The sequence below is a fragment of the Pinus tabuliformis genome, chromosome 8 (assembly GCF_031772625.1).
Source record: "Pinus tabuliformis cultivar Carrire ecotype Pingquan chromosome 8, CPIR1, whole genome shotgun sequence".
NCBI lineage: Eukaryota > Viridiplantae > Streptophyta > Pinopsida > Pinales > Pinaceae > Pinus > Pinus tabuliformis.
The window spans coordinates 1,206,883,157-1,206,905,813 of NC_142294.1; positions in this window are offsets into that span (position 1 = coordinate 1,206,883,157).

Below are 22,657 nucleotides of genomic sequence, written 5' to 3' on the forward strand. Positions count from 1 at the left end.
GCAGCCATTTCATAAACGTGTTCGCGTCTACTCTGCAAGTCACTCGATTTAAAATTCTGCCGAATGTACTTTATTCCCCCTACTGTTCTATTGACATCACGGCTGCATTTCCACCTTGTTCACATAAGCCTTTACCCCATTTCACGAATTCATTTCCGCTATCTGTCCTTTGTTTTCTGCTCACATTCACTGGTCTTCTCCATAAACTATGTTCACTCCCATAGCCCAGCCGTCTCACCTCCGCTAAATCCTCCTCATGCAGACGAGTTTTAAGAACAGAAGGAAGGATAGGTCGGTTATTGAGGGCAGAACCGGAAGGGCCCAAGTTTGTGGAAGGATACCCGCAAGTGAAAGACATACTAAAGAAGGCAAAATGGCTACGGTTTATTCAAAAGTTCAAAGGCTACAACAAGGAGATTACAAAGGCTTTTGCGAGGTCTTTTAACGGCCAGGAGGTGGAAATTGGGGACCTTAAGTTTACAATCACCGAGGCATCCATAGCAGCTGCTACAAAACTTCCCCAGGAAGGTGAATGCTGGTTCAAGAACAAGAGCTTTGACGAGAAGGCTTGGAGAGTCATACTACGCAATCCAGGTATGGATGTAACTATATTCAAACGAGGAATTCCTGTCCATGCTTTAAAAGAGGAGTGGGCCAGCTTATTGTTAATTATTCAAAAGTTCATTACTTGTGAAGGCCGTTTTGGGGCAATGTATATGTATCATACTCGATTGTTGACGAACTTTTTAGAAAACCAAACCCTCAATCTGCCCTACTTTTTGTTGCTGAGCTTGAAAAAGATGTGCACAACAATCCAAAAGAATATAGAAGACATAGAACCCCATTTGTATCATCATGGGCTTGTGAGAATTCTAATTGAAGAAAAATAGGGACACCTGGGAACGGTTTTTGGTGAGAAAATACTTTCAAGAGCCACCCGAGGTACCTGAAAGCAGTACAACAAGAAGGAGTAGGAGGAAGGAGAAAAGTGTAATAATTCAAGACCCTCCTATTAGCAAAACCAAAGAAGTTAATCAAGAAGAGAGGCTGGAAAGAACCAAGGAAAATCAAAAGGGAAACGAAACATAGAAGCTGTATATCAAACTTCAGAGCCTTCTCAAAAAGAAGACCACCAAACTCTGTCCGAAAGGTTGGCTTATCTTAGAGAACAAGCGGCTGTAGCCAAGAAGAAACGAAAGGAAAAGTAGAGTATGGAGGAAGATACTAGTCCACAACATGTGAGAATAAGCTCTAGGCTTAAAGTAAAATTAAAGACAGTAAAAACCAAAGGGCCCCACATTATTGATTTGGGGGGGGAACCCGGAAAAGCCTCCAGCAACCTCTCCTGACCATAGCCCACACCATACTTCCATTTCACAACCAGATTTTGACATGAGTCCTTCTCGGCCAGAGTTGGAAATCAGTCCTTCTCAATAGTATTTTGGGGTCAGCCCAAGGAAAACACCCAAGGTAGACCCGAATCAGCAGGAGATGTATGATTATATAGAATCCTTAGAGAAGACAGTTGCAGGTCCAAGCACGTCATCCACTCAGCCTCACACAGCACAAGAAGCTCTAGTCCAATCGTTGAAACAAGAAGTCTTTGAATTGGAGGTTTTAAATAGACATATTAAAAATGAAAATGAAGCACTAAGGGAACAAAGCATATTGGACAAGATCATTCATGACAACACTATGTTACATCTAGGACTGTGGCAGAAAATGAACAGGAAATTGAAGAAGAAATGCAAGAGGTTGAATACAACACTTGTCAACCTCAAATTCAGATGCTTGATGAGGAAGCCTAGGATGGTAGTAGTACCAACGAAGAGGAGAAGAGGGTTGGATGTGCTGGCAGAGATGTCAGAGCATATGGATTGAGGAAGAAGATGATCAAAATTTTGGTTGCATGGGGACATGCAACACCTTCACAGTGGGGGTATGTTGAGCCCCAAACTTGCATCTATCCTATATACCTTTCTAGACTTTTTTCCATCTACCTGGACCTCCTAAGCTGTCAACATCATTGCATATTGAGTTTAAAAGAGCACATAAAGTGGTTTCCTAACTATGTTTTGTGTCTACTATTTGAATTAGTTTTTTTCTCATTGAGATGCGGAATCTTGTCACTTTCCACAGCCAGTTCAACTTTCCGCAGCCTTTTTGTTAAAGTCTATATTGCAGGTGTCTTCAGGAAAATCAAGCCACATGTGCAAGTTGAAAATGACGTGGACATGGACCGAGTCCTATTGGCTCAGTCGAATTCATCAACGAAGGTCGTGGTCAAAGGTGGTCAAGCGGTGGTCAACAGAAGAGTCCTACGGTAACAGGACTCCGTTTCTAAGCACGTGAAGACTTGCATGGCTGTTCCTAGATCTCTGGGGACATATCAACACCTGTGGACTGCTCCATAAGCCGAATCCAACAGCCACCCTCAATAGATTTAATCATCACGGCAGCCATGATGCTAGATCCATGGACATTGTCGTTCACGTGTCCTCTATCAGCGCAGTTTTTAGGAAATTAGTTATGTAGCCTTCTGTTATAAATAATGCATTCCCATACGCATAATAGTTAGTCTTTGTAATGTAATTTTGTTGTTAAGAAAGCCACTGTGCCATGACATTATTTCTTTGTTATGACTGCGTTTTGAATATATGAGAAGACTCTGTTTATAAGCACAATTCGTGGTTGATAGTTGTTGCCCGAGGTTGTGCAGAGGGCCCCTGTACACACCGAGGTTTTGTTTCATACTACTGTACATTTTCACATTGTGTTTCTTTACGTTCATTATGCCATAATTATTCACTTGTATATATTGCATTTCTTATGGTATTAACGTGTTATTTCTATCCATAATTTTACATGCTTTATACTGTTGTTAACTGATCAGTGTATTTGTTCCAGATTACAGTAGGCAGCCCGGGCATTTGCATATAGTTTCCACAATGACTAATGACATGGAATCAGTCTTTTCTTTCTGCTGATTTATTTTTCTTAGTTTTAATCCCAGCACTGTTTTTTTTATTTCAGTTCTGTTCATTGGCTTTATTAGTTAGATTAGATATTAAATTGCTCATGTCATTATCAGTTACCTCCGAAACCCATAGCGAGACTAATGGTGAGGGATTGAAATATGAGTGTGTAGTTTGATATTAGTTTATTTTTCTGCAAATTAGAGATTAAATTGCTCATGTCATTATCAGTTACCTCTGAAAGCCATAGCGAGACTAATGGTGAGGGATTGAAATATGAGTGTGTAGTTTGATATTAGTTTATTTTTCTACACATTAGATATTGAATTACTCATGTCATTATCAGTTACCTCCGAAAGCCATAGCGAGACTAATGGTGAGGGATTGAAGTATGAGTGTGTAATTTGATATTAGTTTTATTTTCTGCAAATTAGATATCAGATTTCTCAAGTTGTTTATGATTACCTCCGAAAGCCATAGCGAGACTAATGGTGAGGGGTCAGAATATGAGTTGATGTAATTTGATTTTAGCATTACTTTAGATTTCTTTGAGTACATTTTCTTTTGTATTTAGACAGCAGCAAGGATAATGGTTTCATGATCAATAGTTCACTGTTTGTTTGATTAGAACAGTGGCACATTTTCATTTTCTTTTAGGAATTAATTTCATCATTGCATGATTTAAAAACCTTTTTGAAAAGTTTGAAGTTTTGGAAATCATTTTAAAGGACACCATTGCCTTGAACATTTATATCCATACTTGTCTTTTAGAATTTCCATCTCACATTAGGAAATCAACAAAGATAAACCCAAAAACAAAATAAAAATAAAAAACGACAAAAAGTAAGAAATAGGTTATCTTGCACATATAGTGCGCCACACTTCAACAGTTTACGACTCCCAGATTGACAATTAATATAGCAATTTAGGACACTCTAAATTGACCAAACAATAGGTTCCTTGTCAAATTTGATATGTTCCTTGTTGATACTGATAAGTTCCTTACTGCTGCAAAGGATTACCATCTCCTAAAGGATAAGTTCCAGAAGCATAATGAAACTAACCAGACGACCCAAAAGAGGGATTAGGACTAGACTGCATTTGGGATCCTCCATGTTGATTGAAAGGTGGATTTTGAGGTTGCTATGAACCATAAGGAGGGTATGGTTGTTGGTAAGGTATTTGAGCTGAAAGAGGCTGCTGATAAGGAATTTGACCAGATCCAGATGGAATGGAGGTTCCACTAGGATAAGGAATACTACCAACAATTTGACTTTCTCCCATAATGTGAGTTTGGGATCCACTCACATAGGTTCCACCAGAGACAAGAGGTACATATGGAGGAGGTGGTTTCCCCCCATGCAGTGGGATAGGGGGTGGTACATATTTCCCACTCAATGGAGGAGGTGTAACCATTGTATAGGTCGAAAAAGGAGCTGAAGAACCTATAGGGACATTAATTGTACCAACCGTGACTGTAGGTTGAATAGGAACTGAAGAAACTACAGTTTGAACAGGAATTTCGGAAGCCAAGCTCAAAATGAACAGGCCAGTGGTAGGCGTAACACCAGCTAACCATATCAGATGATGATAAAGCGAAGATGTTCTTAGAGTACCTAAAACCAAATGACCAAGAGAGGTATAACCTGGCGGGAATAAAGGTTCACTACTTTCAGGTGGTGGAGTTGGCCCACTCCCCATATGAGGAGAGGACACATATGGAAAGCCTTCAGGAAGAAAGTGATATTCAGATTCATCACCAACACCAGGAGTATGGGTGGTTGAGACTTCCGAAGGAGGATCTCAAGGAGAGGTTGGAATCTCACCTTCTGATTCCATGGGTGGAAACAGTTCGCGAGGAGGAATCCATGATGAACGAGGAGAAATTTCCAAAGGTACACCAGGATTATCAAACAGACTATATGGGCATTGAGGAGATATCACCAAAGGATTGTAAAGCGGATTTGGGGGAAACAACAAGAACTGTTGAGGAACCTCAGAAATTTTTGGGTCAGATTCCTAAGATGATGACAATGACTCTAGAGGTGGAGGAAAAAAAGCAAGGGGTTGAATACTTGGGACAAGTCTAGTTCAAAACCTTGATCTTCAACTGACTCTAGAATCTCAGGTGGACTCCTTGTGGTGACCCTTCAGTTTCAGATTGTGAAGGGGATATGTAAGGTGAACTCGGTGGTTCTGCCACGATTTATTTGAGCTTTAATTAAAATTTACCATTAATAAGGCATAATGAGACCAAGGATAACTACATGGGTAAAACATGTTATCGAGGGCAGTAAATTTTAGAACCTAAAAACAAAAAATAAATCAAAAATGGTAATCTAGGCAAGAGGGTTTACCAAGTATTCATGAACCGCTATATACACCTTAGCTGAAACCAAGGACTTAACGTACGGTGTCCAATCTCCCTGAATGTTTTGTTATGTGTATCACGTTTACAAGGCGGTTGACTTGGTTACCTAAGGCTAAAGGATAACAACCTAGTGGGATCTCCCAATATATATGTTATGGCACAGGGAGCATGAGTCTGTGTTAGCGATGTCTAATGCATAATCATTCAATGAGAGTGTTCCCATATATTTTCCATACATGGAGTGCCTCTGATATACCCAAGAGTACTGTAGAACAATCCTATATAATTCTATACATGGAATGGGATTTCACCCCCTAGATACAATGTTGGTAGATAATGACAACTGCTAGGTTTTTAGATGCTGGAACACGTCTCTATCCTAGACCTCTAAATGTTTTCATTAAGTTCCAAATTATCCTTAGGTTAATTGAGTAAATTTTAATGTTTATCTTAATTATGTTTCAATTTTGGGCTCTAAACGATGTCACCCGAATCCCTAAGATGCAATTATATGAGAAAAGGAAAATTTTCCATTTCAATAAAAACTAGACTAATTAAGGGAATAAGTTTCAATCAATAATGCATCAAACAAAATGCATTCCACTAACTTTCACTTTCGCTTGTAATGCCGAAAAGAACAAAAGATTTTCACTTTTTGCTATCTTAAATGCAACTTTTTCAAAAGTAAAATGATTTTCACTGTTACTAAGATGCACTTATATGAACGATGTTTTTTATTTGATTTAAATTAACTAATGCAATTAATGTATCACCCAAAGAAAAATGAAGATTTTATTCAAATGCTCTAATGAAATTGTTGACGGTGTTGGAATCACAAACATGTCAGGGGATATCCCCGGTAAGAAGTCCCAATTAGACCTCAAACCGTTTGGTGTAGGAGTCCCAGCAGTGGGTCGTACGGTAATGCCTTGACTACGATTTCGCACAGAGGCAAGTAAGATGTCCCTGTTGGTAGCAAGGGTGTGATAGCTGCAGTAAATCAAGGAAGGTGCATGAGAGGTTCTAACACCCAGAGAGTGAGGTGAGTGCAACCCTTGGAAACTTATAATAGTACGTGGCTTGGAAGGGAACACACGAGTGAAGATGCATCACAAGTTGGAAAGCAAGTTAGCAAGCAATCCAAAGTGATGGTTAAACCAACAACACATTTCAGAAAGATTCATACATACTTATACAGAATAGTCCATACATGCATGCGTAAGAAAACAAATACATATATCATTTAGAGTAAACCAAATAGCATAGAATACAATACAATGTATGCATGAAATGTGTTGGCTCTGTTATATTAAGAAGTGTAAGTTCCAATCATACAATACATCCATGTCCAACCACTAGTTCTGATAGCGGAACGTTACAGCCACAACCGCCTGCTCCTCCAAAGAGATATACTAGCTCTATGCAGTGGAGAAGCCAAGGCGCATTACAATATTGTCCAAGCTTTCTCTAAGATACTCCTATCGAAGCTTGGCTGACCAAAAGCCTCTACAATGAGTTATGAGGGACTATTTATAGCAAAGGGTGGGGTGGCCCTTGACATTCCCCTTTGTGATAGTTCATCTACCCTCATGACTCTTCATCTACTCTATGACTGTTACATCCAACTATCAACACTTGAAAAGACATTACATTACAATGCACATGTACCCATGTGAGACAAAACGGCTTGAGAAAGCCATGCAAGACATCACTAACACTCAGACCATTGTGGTGAGACCAACTCTTTGACATCCTTGTGATGGTCGATGGTGGTGAACTGATGCCAAGCTTGGTCATCCATGATGGTGTCCATGCACTCAATATTGACATATTGTTGAAGCGAACTCTTTCCTCCATTGCATCCAGGTACACTAATATGGCTCCTCCATCCCACTCGTCTAATAGCATGTGCATGGTCATCCTAGGTGCGACCAGACCGAAAACATGTTGATGCATAATTTTTGCGCTGATCTCCAAGCATGTGCTGGTGGTCGTGCGCATCAACTTGTCAAAATACATGTTCAACACTAGTTGGACTTACTTCTTGTCTTCGCCTCGGTCAGAGTTCTGAATGGGTGGGATCGCATGTGTGCGCCCAATGACATGCATGTTGGTGAATTCCCTTGCATGCAATCAACAACATTGCTCACCTTTTCTGCTCCGTGCCAGCTGCTAGGATGGATCCATAACTTGTACAGGTGCAATTTCATCCGTCTGTGCATGTTTTGCCCCCTGTTGTACATGTTCCTGCTACAACTCATTCTCTCGTCTATGCAGATTCTATTCTTCCTTGAGTTGCTGCTTCAGCACATGCAACTCCTTCTTTGTTCCGTTCTCTGCCTTCGCGCGATCTTCATGTCGCGCCATCACCTCATAGCCTCAATCTCCAAAGCTGCTTTCGTCATGAGTGGATCTTCTTTGAACTTGTAGCTTTGCTCTACCTCTGTGCTATCAACAACCTTCCTCTTGCACTCGTGGCATGTGGGTGTGTTTCCTTCTACTGTTGCTGATGGTGCTACTCGTTGTGATGTTGTGGCCATCTTATCTTGATGTCCTTGTCTATGAACAACTTGATGTCTTCATAGGTAGGGAAGCTCGTAAACACTTGCTTTGTTGCAACCCTCGTTGTGCTCTCAACGGTGTCCTTTGACTATGTTCTCTTGAAGGCCATTGTACTTGTGCTGCCGAGAGATAGACGAACACCTGTGATGCCTAGAGACATAGAAACACTCATGGAAATCAACCTGTCAGTCGAAAATCAAAACAAAATTGAGGACTGACTTGCAACATACCTGTGTGATCAATCATGAAGGTTGCGCAATTTTTGCTGGGAGACCGAGAGACTGACTACCAAAACTATGCAAGGCATAGTCCGGGCTGTCAAGAGGCTGACTGATTGCTGGAAATGCGTAATGCATAGTCCATCTTGGCCTGCTGAGGACTGAAACTGCACAATGCACAATTTCAGTCAGCAATGACATGCAACAACCAAACTGCATTGCACAATTTCTGGGGCAGCAGGACACTGCCTCTAAGAATTGCACAATGCAAGCCTGGAGATTAGTGTTGGGCCAGAATTGTGAAATTTCTAGAGGGAAGGCAGAGCCTTCGCTTCCGAAAATGTGCAGTGCTAGTCGGGCAAGGCACAGTCTGGGCCAAGGCAGCTTAGACCAGTCAACAAGTGACTGAAAACATGAGAAGTGTGAATGCATGATGACATGAGTGCAAACAAGAGTGAATGATCATTCATGCAAACAACAAGTGTAGGATTCAGAAAACGGGAAAGCATGAATGTGCGTGAAGCGAGTCGCTGCAACAGTGACTATCCGTGCAAAATAGTGTTATGCATGCGACAGCGGTGAGATGCCAATGAAAACTGGAACGGTGCTTCTACAAGCTAACATACATCAAAATGACAACAAGCACTCACTGAAATCAAGCAGATAGCACTCACACGAAGCAAAACACAAAAAGTGACAGAAATGCAATGCAAGACATGAAAAGCGGGCTTACCCCAAAACAGTTGAATTGAATGCGTTGACGACTCCTAGATGCAATGTGGGATGTCAGAGCTGCAAGTTCAATGTGAGGAATGATCTCTGCAGTGTCCAGTTCATGCATTTTGATAAAATCAAAGTTGTGACGTTCATGCCACAAATCTAGGAAGAGCGACACTTGGTAGGAGGTTTCTGAAATGATCATTGCATGTAAGCTCTGGCTGCTAAAATTAGATCCGTGAATCAAGGGATGCCTTTGCATGCTACCTTGGGAGAAGCATTCCATGCATGCAAATCAGTTTTGCTCGGTCCCGGAGGTAACCGGTCAACCTGAAGGCACATGCATTGATATGCTTAGTTGAGGGGGGAAAATGTGCATTTCTAGGAGGGAGTTGGGCTGGCTACCCAGAGTGATTACACAATTTCTTGGCAGAGTAGCTGACTGCTGCCAAGAATTGCGCAATTTCCAGGCTAAGCAGTCCTGCTGGGAGGAATTGCGCAATTTTTCCAATGAACAGTGACAGGAAGATTTGCACAATTCTAGAGCCCAGCAGGCTGCCAGATAGAATTGCGCATTTTCTGGAGGGAAGGCTGGTTCCCCTCCAAAATTAAACAATTTCTTGAGGAGATTGCTCAGCCTACAACTGGACCAAGACTAGAGAAACAGCCTATGAGGGGGATGCAATAATCTTTGATGGATAGGTTCTCATCCTGCAAGAAAATCACTGAAACTTGTGTACTTGACAAGGCAAGACATGATGTTGTGAAAGGGTTGTAGGGAGGCTCCAAAACAAAGATAAGGCAAAATTTTGGAGGGTGGTTGTAGCCGCTACAACAGAAACTTAATGCATCAACCAAAGCAACATGAAATTGAAGTCAAAAGACCTTAAATGAAAATATTTTCACTTTTCTTTTTGAACAAATAAATGGTGCACTCTTTTCAGCTTGAAAATCAAACAATGTAATCTATGCTTAATTAACAACAAAAACGATTTCCAAATGCAAAATGACCGAATGTAATTGAAAAGAAAATTTTGACAAACAAGCTAACACAAATGCAAAATGATGTTTTTTTCAATTATTACACACTCAATCAATGAGCAAACATGTATCTCATAGACACAAACAAGTAGAAAGTGATAACTAATTGACCCAAAAACCCTGGTACTCAATCAAATTTCCACTTCTAGCACTTCAAAGCCAAAGAGACAAATTTTTCCAATTAATCAAGACAATCAGATAATACACGGACAAACCTAAGCATATAGGACAGGGTAAGACCTTTGAGGTCAAGGCACACTGGACCATAGGGAAAAAACCCTAATTTTTCTCAAATCTCTGAGATCGGCCTGGCTTTCATAGCCAAACCCGTGGTGAAAGTGGTTTCAGTGCGATTGTTTTAAGGAAAAATGCGCTGGCAGCGCAACTGTTCAAGGAAAAAACGCATTGGACGAGAAAGTTGGGAAAAAATAAAAAGACTTTCAATAAGCAGACCAAACCTAACACTCTAAAGTGGTGATAATTCAATGTGTAGACCTATACAGACTCACACTAACTGATAATTGAATGGTTGATCAAACTGATCAAAAAAAATATTGAAGAGGTTATAGATTCCCCAGTGGAGTCGCCAGTTTTTTGTGAAGATAAATCCCTTCTACGGACAAAAGCAATATTTCTAACTCAAAGAGTGGGTCTAGCAACAAACTAAACAAACTAATGCAGACTTTCCTAGCATATGTTGAAAAATACAGAGAGAGAGAAACCTACCTCGCTCTGATGTTAAGTGATCAATCCTTTGATGATGACCTAAATCCCTTAGCTTCCAAGCTCGCTCCTTGCTATTCCTTACATCTGAATACATGTAAGAGAGATCAAAATACAACAATAGATACAAGAGCAGACGTAGTATATATCGAACCTTAAATACTTGACAGATCAAGGAGCATCAAGCTCATAAATATTTAGACATTTATGGAAAGTGAACATTAGATGTATATATTAATGAATCAAAAAGGGAATCATGCAACCATTGCCTTGATGTTGGAGACCTCCTTTTGGGTGGAATTCCAATTCCAATCCAAGACTCTTCAAGCAATCCTTCTCCAAGTTAGATGGGCAGCATTTGGGTATAATCTCAGCATAAGAATACAGGCAATCAATGACCAACCATTTGGGGATGGAGGGGATTTGATTTATAGGAAGGGAGAGGGAGTTAGGGATCCACAAAAGAGGGAGGAAGGTCCACATATCAAGGGGAAGGCCCTTAAAGGTAGGATCAAGAGCTCCAAATGGGAGAGCTCAACCATATCTCTACCCAACAACATCCAACTTGTTGTTCTCAAAGTTTCTAGCATGTGAAGCTTCTCCTCCATTTTGGGAAAACCTACCAGAAGAGGTTCAACGTGGGATTTCATATCAAAACTCGCGCTGGAAGTGTTAGTTCAAAGAAATGCAACCTTCTACCAGCATGGGCAAGCAGTGGAACAAAGAGAGTTAGTCCTAAATTTAGGGTTTTAGTCAACCTTCTCCAAAATTGACTTAGGGCAGTTTTCCTTCCATTCTTCAGGGATGTTTTAGTATGTGTTTCATGATGAGTACACTTCATAGTTGTCAACATTTCGGCACTTCAGGATGTGGAACAGAAAGTGAATAGGAAGTGTGACAAAATATTGTGTAACACAAGGATTTCAATATAAAATGAAAATCCATCCAAAAAGGGCATCATTTCAGATCCAACAAATTGTAAAATATGTTACATAGGAGGAAGAGAAAACTTATCTTTTTCAGAAGCCTTGTTTAGGTTTTTGAAATCAATGCATATTATAATATCACCATTTGTAACATGGACCATATTAGATACCCATTGAAAGTGTCTAATAGGTAATATGATCGTAGGTTGCAAGATTTTGTTCAACTCCTTTTTAATTTGAGGTTCCAGATTAGGATGGATTTTTCTCAACTTTTGTTGAACAAGTTTTATAAAAATCCTTAAGGTAATTATGCATTGTATAATAGATGTGTCATAAGTCTTTATGTCATTATATGTCCAGGAAAAAACATCTTTTTATTATTTTAGAAATTGGATAAAGGAAATTCTTTTAGAAGGTGAACAACCAAAACCAAGGTTAACATTTTGAGGATTATCCTTAGTTCGCAAATTGATCACTTCAAATTTCATTGTATATCTATTGGTTTTACTCTTTGTTGGGGTTTTACATCTATCCTAGAAATCCTACGAATCTTCTAACTTAGAAATAGATCTAGGAATAACATTTCTATATTCTACTCTAACATCTAATGGTGGTTAGTTAATGTCTAGCTCATTTCAATCTTCATCAATGACAAAATCAATGTATGGTTCTTCTTGTGATAAATCATATAATATTATTGTCATCACATAATACTCTCCAATTGGTTGTGTTATCAAGCATAGATGGCTCGAATAACAACTTTATGGAAAATTTGTCATATGAAAATCCCTTAGAAGGTATTAATTTTTAACCTACATTTGCTAATAGATAAATATAAGAGTTTTGGGTTCTCAGAGTTGAAGTGGTATTGAAAGAAATTAAATGTGAAGTAACAAATAAGACAATATGTTGGTAATTCTTAAGGTGATTAGAAACACAATGGATAGTGTTCCTTACTTGTCAATCGACTATTTCATAGTCACCAAAAACCTTAATGTACCATATATTAATATTTCTTGCTTTCTTCAAACCTTGTATTAGTGCTTCATACTTGGCAACATTATTGGTACATAGGAAATCAAGTATGCAAGCCAACATAGTTCTTTCACTAGTAAGACTCTGCAAAACACAGCTTGCTCCAACACCATCATTAGATTTTGAGCTATCAAAATATAAAGACCAAAATTGATTATTTACAAAAAATTATACAGTATTAGATACAAAGCTTACACTTCTGAAAGAAATAGTCTGAGAGAAAATTACAATTTCATGCTATTCAGAAGAGAATGGTGGAATTTCTGCAACATAATTCGCAAAAAATGAATTAACACAATAATTGCCAATAATAGAGTTTGAAAACGTAACAGCTCATTTTCATCATTTATTTCAATCACGGCATGTTTCATATGCTTTTCACATTCTACTTTAATTTTGTTTGTTTTACCATTATACAGTAACCACAAGTGAGACCAATCTGCAGCAAAATAGCCATTGAGTTTTTCTACCTAGTCCCTACTTAATACTATACCATATGATTCAAGAATATCAACAACAACCATATTAATTTTCTTTTGAACGTTGGGATTCGAGTCAAGCCATATAAGTACATTTTAGTTTTCTGAACCTTTGACATATCAAGTTGTACAATATGAGGGATAGAATTTTGAGGCTCTCCATTAATTTGTTTACAAATTGAATAAAAAATAATGTTTGAAGAAGCCCCTGAGTGAACTAGACAGTTATGTAAATTCTTATTAAAAAATTCAAAAGGCAATAAAGAGGGAGGAGTTTTAGAATTTGGGTTGTCTCCTATCTATTAGAGTCCTATATTATATTAATCAAAATTAGGTTTAGTCTTTTCATCATTTTGGTCATTTTGTAAAGTTTTGCTATGATCTCTTAGAGATCAAGTTATTAGTCTTTTGAGAGAAGTGTGAGATCATGTGATTAGTTTGAGTCTAAGTTAGGGTTAATGTGTCATCCATAAAGGTAATAGTGGGTTTGGTTTTTCATCATGGGGATGAGTAAATGGTGTCTGGTCATGGGTGTCTTGTCATGAGTTAGTGGTGTCAGCTGCAGGATCAAACATTCAAACATTTCATCATACCCTTATCCATCACCACTTGTGTTGCGTTTTTAAAGAGGGTCATCATTACACTTGAAGGAGGTGTTGGTCTAAGTGGAGGATTAAAAGGACATATTTTGGCTTCCAAAGAACCCACTGAGTTCATCACCCACCCTCTTCATATGCTCTAGATATCAATAAAAAGTTGTTGCGCTTTGTTTGTAGGGATCGCTGTGTTTTTTGTTTCTTGTTCCGCTTTTGCAAACCCGAGGATGTTTTCACCACCATGACCACATCCAGACTTTAATATTCCTATTCTAAGATATTTTATGATGTATACAACCTAATTCACTTCCTGAAACTTAGCAGAACACCTGGACAAGCCTCTAAACCTCACGGCATATGACTCATTGCCAAGTTCGTTGCGCATGTCTGTGTGGGAAATTTGTTGCACATAGAAATAGAGTCTATTGAATTTTGGTGTATGTGTTAATCCCTTATAGTCTGAAGCTCTCAAACATTGAGGTTTTCCATTCAAAAACTTGCCAGAAACCCTCATCTAAATCCTGACTCCATAGTTGTTGCACTTTTGTTGCGCTACTGTCAAGGCATCAAAATGTGGTAGTAGATCAAAGTTTTTGGCACTATTTCATGCATGGAGGTTCAATGAAAGTCTTGGAGGTTGTCAACATCACCTATAAACCATTTTTATCAGTCATAGGTCCAACACTTAGTCAAATCATGCAAATGAATATTTGTTGTGCAAGTTTGTTGCGCTTCTACTGTAGATGGTGGTTTTGAAGGACAAAGGTTTGTAGCTTGAGCACAAGTCATTAAACAGGTTCCTAACGTTGTAGAGGATGTCTTCTACCTGCTCAACACTTTCAAAAATCCAAGGAATGGCTAGAAGTATGAGAACCATGGATTCTTTGCGCTTTTGGAGAAACACAACGCATTTGTTGCGCTTTCATACAATCAAAGGAAGTTGTTGCGTTTTTTGACTGTTTTTGTCATCATTTTCAAAATCGGTTTTTACCAAATGGAAAGGAATTTTGAAAAACAAAAAGAACTCTTTTCAAGAACGTGCCAAAGAACAAAAAATTCCTTCCTTTTCTTCCCATGTTTCATATATTGGAATATTCAAATGAATCTTTACAGCCTATTTTTCATATTTCATAATTTCTTGTTTTAGTCATGATGTTTGGGCGCATATTTTGAGGATCTGGAGATGAATTGTCGAAAACTAAGAGAACTTTCTCTCAAGAACAATCTCAGCTACAAAAACCTCCTTAAATTTTGTAACATTTTTCATGGTTCAAGAGATACGAGTTAATCTTTGACCCCTATTTTCCATAAATCCGGTCCCTATTCCTAGCATGGAGTTCCAAATTTAATGTAATTGATTCTATATTTGGGGAAATGGTTGAGCTCGACCCCCTAAGTCCAAGGATGATATAATTGTGTACATATTCATGAATTTTAGTGTGCAAGAGGTTGGTTGGTCAGGGTTTAGAAGAAAAGAGATTGTGTATTGCATTTTTCTGATATATTTTTCTAGTGAATGAAAAGGCAGAGGTTTGATTTTACAGGGATTCCTGTGTCAACTACTAATGGTGATGTGCTTCTTTGTATTGTAAGTTTTCTCTTTGTTATTATCATGCTTTGAATGTATGTCTTCCTGTTTATCCAAGCAAGGATTTATCTCAGAATACACTGTCAAAGTGCTCTGTTATAGTTTGCTAAACAATCAATGTTTTTCCTCTTTAATGACATTTAAAATTCATCCTTTAGTTAGATGTTTTATATGTCATTTTTCCACCATTCCTCTACTCACCCTTCTACAATGAATTTGATCAATACCACTAGAAGGACTATCTACCTTTCCCCTATCAAAATATCCCTCGTCTCTTCATCTTCTCACTGGAAAATCATCAACTTAATATGACTCCATGCCCAATGGACTTGTCTTCTCCCCTACAAACAAACTTTTAAATTCTATGTCCCTCTGAGCATCATATTGAGCCTAACATATATTAAGTGACTGAAGATTTGGACAGAGAGAGCCCTCTCTGAAGCTGGAATGGCTAGATTCCAATTTCCAAGTGGTTTTTGGTTACCTTTGGGTTCCTCTCCTCGACCTGGAGGAATTACGAAGTGCCAACACTATCAACACAATATTAGAATTTAATTTCTTGCTTTTATCAAGAGATGATGTTTGGGTAGCCTTTCCTGTATCTTTACTTCAATCCATTGTTGTTTGATTTCTAGTATTATGACTATAGATCTTTAAGTTTTCTCTATTTCAATTTTTTTTATTCGAAAAAGGAAATATTTTCCCTTTTATTCTTCATGTCCTCCATGTCATAGTCAAGTTGACTTGATATAACTGTAGTTCTTTGAATTGATTTATCTTGAGTTGTATTTTTCTTGGGGATAGTTGGAAAGTGATGGAAATGAGATTTTGGGGGTTAAGCAAAATCCATTTTCCTTAACAAGTCAATCTTGAGCCCTGTGTGTTATGGCCCACAAAGCCTTATCGGAAGTGTCCTTTAGGCTTTAAGCCTTTAAACATGGACTTACATTAGACCCTTTCAACCATTCCACTATCGGGTCTTTATTAACATCTATCAGGAGCTTACACATGTCGGCATTAAGCCTTAACCCTTCAGCCACACATCCATCAGAAATACACGCAATACATGGGAAAAACCATGAAAACCCCACCCCCACATATATGCCAGACTTCAAATATCATAAATCGGCAATTATAAAATCGGCGGGTCCGTCTTCCGCTGCGTCACAGCACTGTTCCGATGCCGACACCTCCGATCTCCAATTCAACAGAGCTCCAATCGCCGAACCTTCCCTTCTCCGATCGGCCGATACCCAATCGCTCATCGGGCCATCGCTCATCGGCAATATCACAGTCACTCATTCCATGCCAGCCTTACTCCTTCGATGCGATTTAGCGATCCAATCGTGACCGTCAATCTCCTTTTCGATTTGACGGTTGCGATTCAATCGCATATCGCTATCGCTATGATTAATGCCTGGTCCGATAACTCAAATAAGAGTTTTGCCGATGCGATAAAGGCTCTGTCGTTAACGCGATAAAGGATCTCGACCATTGATCATTCAGATCCAACGGTTCCTGAGTATTCTTGCCCATTTCCTTCTTAATCTAATCTTCTGCCATTTGAAGGAATTCTGTGTTAAACATAGCTCCACCACTGTATCCCAAGGCACACATAACTTCATAAAACTATCTGGGTCACCATCAAGCCTGATGGTCGATCAATTCATCAAAATTGGGATTTAAAACCATTCACGCATATATACGAGACAGAGTTGAAAAGACACATATACACAGACATGCTGTAAACACATCACACATATTTATTATAATATACACAACACAATTACAACTAAGGCATTTCAGCCTTAGAACAAAGTCCCCGCTCGACTACATTTTAACTCTCAGGTTTACAAAGCTTTATCTATCACTCTACCTCTCTTCCCCGAACACGCAGGTTCATGATACATATATTTATATGGAAAATATTGTTGGATCGGATCGCTATGAAGGATCTGATCACATCCCCTCCTTGATTTGCTCCAATAAAAGCCCTAAAGCTCTATAATTCATGCATATGTATAACACATGGCAGATTCATTAATAAGTCTCCTCGGGACTTTATCTACTCCATATTTTTCTCTCTATTTTAAAACAGAAAAGTCCTTGTTTTTCTCCCCTGGTCCTCTTCGCTCTGCTTTAGATTCCTCCCTTTGTCTAAGGGTGTTGGATACTCCTGCATCAGACTCCCGAGGCACAAAAATTTATGACCTCCTGGTCATATGCATCTCCTTGTCTTTAACAATTATACCTATTGCATTCTTTAGTGGATCTACCTTCATGGTATTCTGTGAGCTGCAACCAAACCTCTGCAATAGCAAGTCCTCCCTACTGCCACTTACCTCACCAAGCTCTCCTCTCGATTTGGTTTTTTGGCAAGCTCTATAGTTCTCTCCTTGAACCTTTTTCTAACTAACAATTCTACCCAACACTTCTTTTGCTATAATTGTTATCTCTAAGACAACTCTACCCACAATCGCAACTGTGCAGCTGCCTCAACAACTTCTACCCAACCACAGTTGGAAGTTGTTCTTAGCTTCTCTTCAGCACTCCTTTCTCTTAGGTTATTGCTGCAATCTTCTCACCTTCTGCTGTCATTCTCTGTGTGACAGTAAGACCATAACTCTCCAGCTTTATCAACTGTACCTCCTGCTCCTTCTTCTTTCTCTCTCTGGAATCCTTCTCCTCACAGGAAAACTTTCCCTGCTCTGATACCAAATGATGGAAATGAGATTTTGGGGGTTAATCAAAATCCATTTTCCTTAACAAATCAATCTTGAGGCCTATGGGTTATGGCCCACAAAGCCTTATCGGAGGCATTCTTTAGGCTTTAAGCCTTTAAACATGGACTTACATTAGACCCTTTCAACCATTCCACTATCAGGTCTTTATTAACATCTATCGGGAGCTTACACATGTCAACATTAAGCCTTAATCCTTCGGCCACACATCCATCGGAAATACACGCAATACATGGGAAAAACCATGAAAACCCCGCCCCACATATATGTCAGACTTCAAATATCATAAATTGGCAATTATAAAATCGGCGGGTCAGTCTTCCGCTGCGCCGCAGCGCTGTTCCGATGCCGACACCTCCAATCTCTGATTCAACAGAGCTCCGATCACCGAACCTTCCCTTCTCTGATTGGCCGATACCTGATCGCCGATCGGGCCATCACTCATCGGCGATATCGTAGTCGCTCATTCCATGCCAGCCTTACTCCTCTGATGCGATTTAGCGATCCAATCGTGACCGTCAATCTCCCTTTCGATCTAACGGTTGCGATTCAATCACATATCACTATCGCTATGATTCAATGCCCATTCCGATAACTCAATAAGAGTTCTGCCGATGTGATAAAGGCTCTGTCGTTGACGCGATAAAGGATCTTGACCATTGATCATTCATATCCAACGGTTCCTGAGTATTCTTGCCCGTTTCCTTCTTAATCTAATCTTCCGCCATTTGAAGGAATTCTGTGTTAAACACAGCTCCACCACCATATGCCAAGGCACGCATAACTTCATAAACATCTCTAGGTCGCCATCAAGCCTAATGGTCGATCAATTCATCAAAATTGGGATTTAAAACCATTCACGCATATATACAAGACAGAGTTGAAAAGACACATATACACAAACACACTGTAAACACATCACACATATTTATTATAATATACGCAACACAATTACAACTAAGGCATTTCAGCCTTAGAACAAAGTCCCCGCTCGACTACATTTTAACTTTCAGGTTTACAAAGCTTTATCTATCACTCTGTCTCTCTTCCCCGAACATGCAGGTTCATGATACATATATTTATATGGAAAATATTGTTGGATCAGATCACTATGAAGGATTCGATCACATCCCCTCCTTGATTTGCTCCAATAAAATCCCTAAAGCTCTATAATTCATGCATATGTATAACACATGGCAGATTCATTAATAATTCTCCTCGAGACTTTATCTACTCCATCTTTTTCTCTCTATTTTAAAACAAAAAAGTCCTTGTTTTGCTCCCATGGTCCTCTTCGCTCCGCTTTGGATTCCTCCCTTTTTCGAAGGGTGTTGGATGCTCCTGCATCAGAAAGGATGGAGTAGAGATATTGGATGGAGGACATTTAAATTAGGTTTGAACAAAATTTACTTCTTCATGTGTTTCTTCTTCTTCATCATCATCAATGATACCATCAACAACATCCCCAGTGATATTCACATTGAAAGTTTGTTGATCAATATCTTCATTTAAGTCTTATTGATCATATTCTTCATACCCAAAATCATCTACAAAGGATATTTGATTACTAAGAGGATGTGTATTTCTCTTAATGAATGGCCTCCATGCTCTCTTAGATGCTGATTCCTCTACAACGTTATTTTTTATACCAATGATATCATTCACGAAATTATTAACAAGTTTATGTAGATTTCCATATCTAAAGCTTATTTATTCTTCTTTTCCTCTTTAAATGTAATTGTTTCACCTAGCAATAGTGATCTCTTTTCTTCTGTTATGGGTTTCCCAACAATACTCATCATTTATTTTTCTAATTCTAAGGTTTATTGCATGATCTCAACTAAATATTCTTTGCTTGCCCTTTTAACAAAGATTGCAGTAGAAGAAGGTAAACAAGTCATATAAAATTTCATTTGTGCATTAACTATTGGCTTTGACTCTACTGGGGTGTTGTTGAATAAAGTCATAAATATTTGATTAAAGCATTTAATTTTCTCTTTGGAGTTCATTTTCATTCTCTAAATTTCCATAACTAGTGTAGTTGGTGATTTTTCATCACCAAATTTCTTAATAAAGACATTTTCAAATATATCCCAGATAATTATTGATCCAATAGGAAAAGCAAAATACCAAATATAATATTTTCATTCAAAAGTATAAGGAAAAATATGACATAGTACATCCTCATTTTCTACATTCACGAGTCAGATTGCTAACATGAATATGTTGATGTGGTCTTCAGGAGATTCTCTATTCTCGGGATCAAATTTAGGTAATATATTCTCTCGATGTTTAGGTATATCATATTGATGACCAAGGATTTGGACTGCTTTGAGATTTAGCCAACATATCCTTGGTTGACCAACCAAGATTGATTGTCAAGGAGTTATTTTTGAAGAACAATTTATAGAACTAGAGGAAATAGGTCGATAAAGAGGACTTTTTGGAGGAGTATATTTAAGAGGAGAAAATAGCTCGAGATCTAAATTCGGATCGTATTGCTCTTTTTAGAAAACAGAGGATTGTGAATAACCTTGTAAGAATTATTAGGAGTAGCTTGATTCTTGGCCTAGTTTCCTTATTTATGCTCTTGTTAACACTCATATGTTTTTCCACTGAGGAGGAAGAGTTGATTCACATTGTTGAGAAGATTCAAATTCTTTTATCTCTTTAGGAATTTTTTGAATGTATTTAAGAGGTAGATCTAATTGTGAGGAATTGGATTTTGTGGTCTCTTGTGAGAGCTCTTTGGTAATTAGAGATTCTATAGCTTCTTAATATGTAAGTGGAGTTACTTCTACAGATTTTATATCATCATAAGACTTAGGTAGGTCGGTCTCTAATTCTGAAGGATTATTCTTACAAGTATAATCAGAGGTAGACTCTATGAGAGGATTTGAGGGTGATGGTGATCTTAATGAATAATACCTAGCTTTTTGTGATGATCTATGTGTCATTCATTATCATTGACCCTCCTCCTAGTGCCAATATTGTTGATTCCTGGAAGTTGTCCAACTCAATAATGGGAGAAACCACCTAATCAAGGTCCCAAATAAAACCTATATTTTTTTGGGATGGCGATCATTGTCATTATGTGATCATGGTTTCCACTAAAGATATTTCACTTCTTGATTGCATACTTAATGAAAGTTTCTCTTAAATCTAAAATTAAGTATAATTTAATTGTATAAATGGAATTAACTAAGCATATATAATTCTAACATATCATGGGAGCATGGTTGATCAAGGTATGAATTATGAAGGATTGATTGCTAAAAAACACAAATAGTTCATCTATTTTAAATAGTATTTATAAAACCAATTGTAGATAACCATTCATGAAAATAGCAAATGAAAGAATATTACAGTATAGTATTCATACAATGTTATTTACTAAGCCAATCAATGAAAGAATTATGAATAGATCTGATAGTTAACAATAATGCAATAGTAGATCAAATCATGAATAATAAAGATTCAATTGAAAAAGTAAATAGTGATGACATTAATCAACCATACCAGATGAACTGAGTACATAATAGTATCACACAATACATTCCAAACACAGATGATCAACACCACCATTGGCTCATAATTTTTCAAAAATAACATTTGTACAATAGTGCACAACCTTTTTCTTCAAAAAATGTGAACCCTATACAACTTTAAGGGATTTTCTTAAATACTAAAAAAAAAAGCAAAAACACAAATAGTTGTTTTTTGGCTAAAAACATAAATGACAAGATAATTAAAGATAAATACAAGGAAAATTGTTTAACACATTTGTGGGATTTCCTCAAGCTCATGAGATTTGATTTTATCTACCCCTTAAATGTAATCTTTCCATTGATCATCAATACTTTTGATTTGAAAAATTAAAGATGGAGGCTAAGTCTCAACATTAATTTCACAATAAAAAAACTTTTCCTTCCATGCTCAACAATTTGCTATGCAACTTCATGGAGGCAATTTTCATGATTTTCATGCATCTTTATGGTTGAGTGACCAATTGATTTATAGATTCCATGTCAATTTTGTTCAATTCATTGATCGGTTCTTCATAATCAATTCTTTGTTTGTGTACATCTGCAATACATGAATCTCCTTTAATTATTTCTCCCATGAACTGAGCACTAGAAATGTCAAAGTCAATGATTAAATCCATAGCTCCATCAATCAATGTAGCATAGTCTTTTTGTGCATCCTTAACTAGATTATGAGAGCATGTGAGATTGTATTTACAACCATCCAATGTAATCCTAGTCTTCAGTTTATCACTTTCTAATATTCAAGGCAGGTAGTTTGGAGCCAGCTTTTGTCTAAATTGCCATGATAACAATATAGTAAAGCTAGTTTGCACTTGAGCATGCTCAATTACCTTTTTAGTGATTGTTTGAGAATAATTATTCAGCGGATTTTGTTGAACCTAAATAGAATTCAAATTCTAGTAAAAATATTCTTGGGCTAACTTTAATTCCTCATTCACATTAAGGGCATCTTCTTTTAAAAGATTGATATCATCATTGTTCTTTTGCAATATGTTCACCTATATCTCCAAACTAGCAATTTGGGCATCTTTTCAGTTGCAGAACTCATAGATGTATGTTGAACATTTTAGATTTTGAGCTTTAACACATTCTTCTAAATCTTGAAGCTCATTTTGGTGTTGTTGTAGTAAAACAATA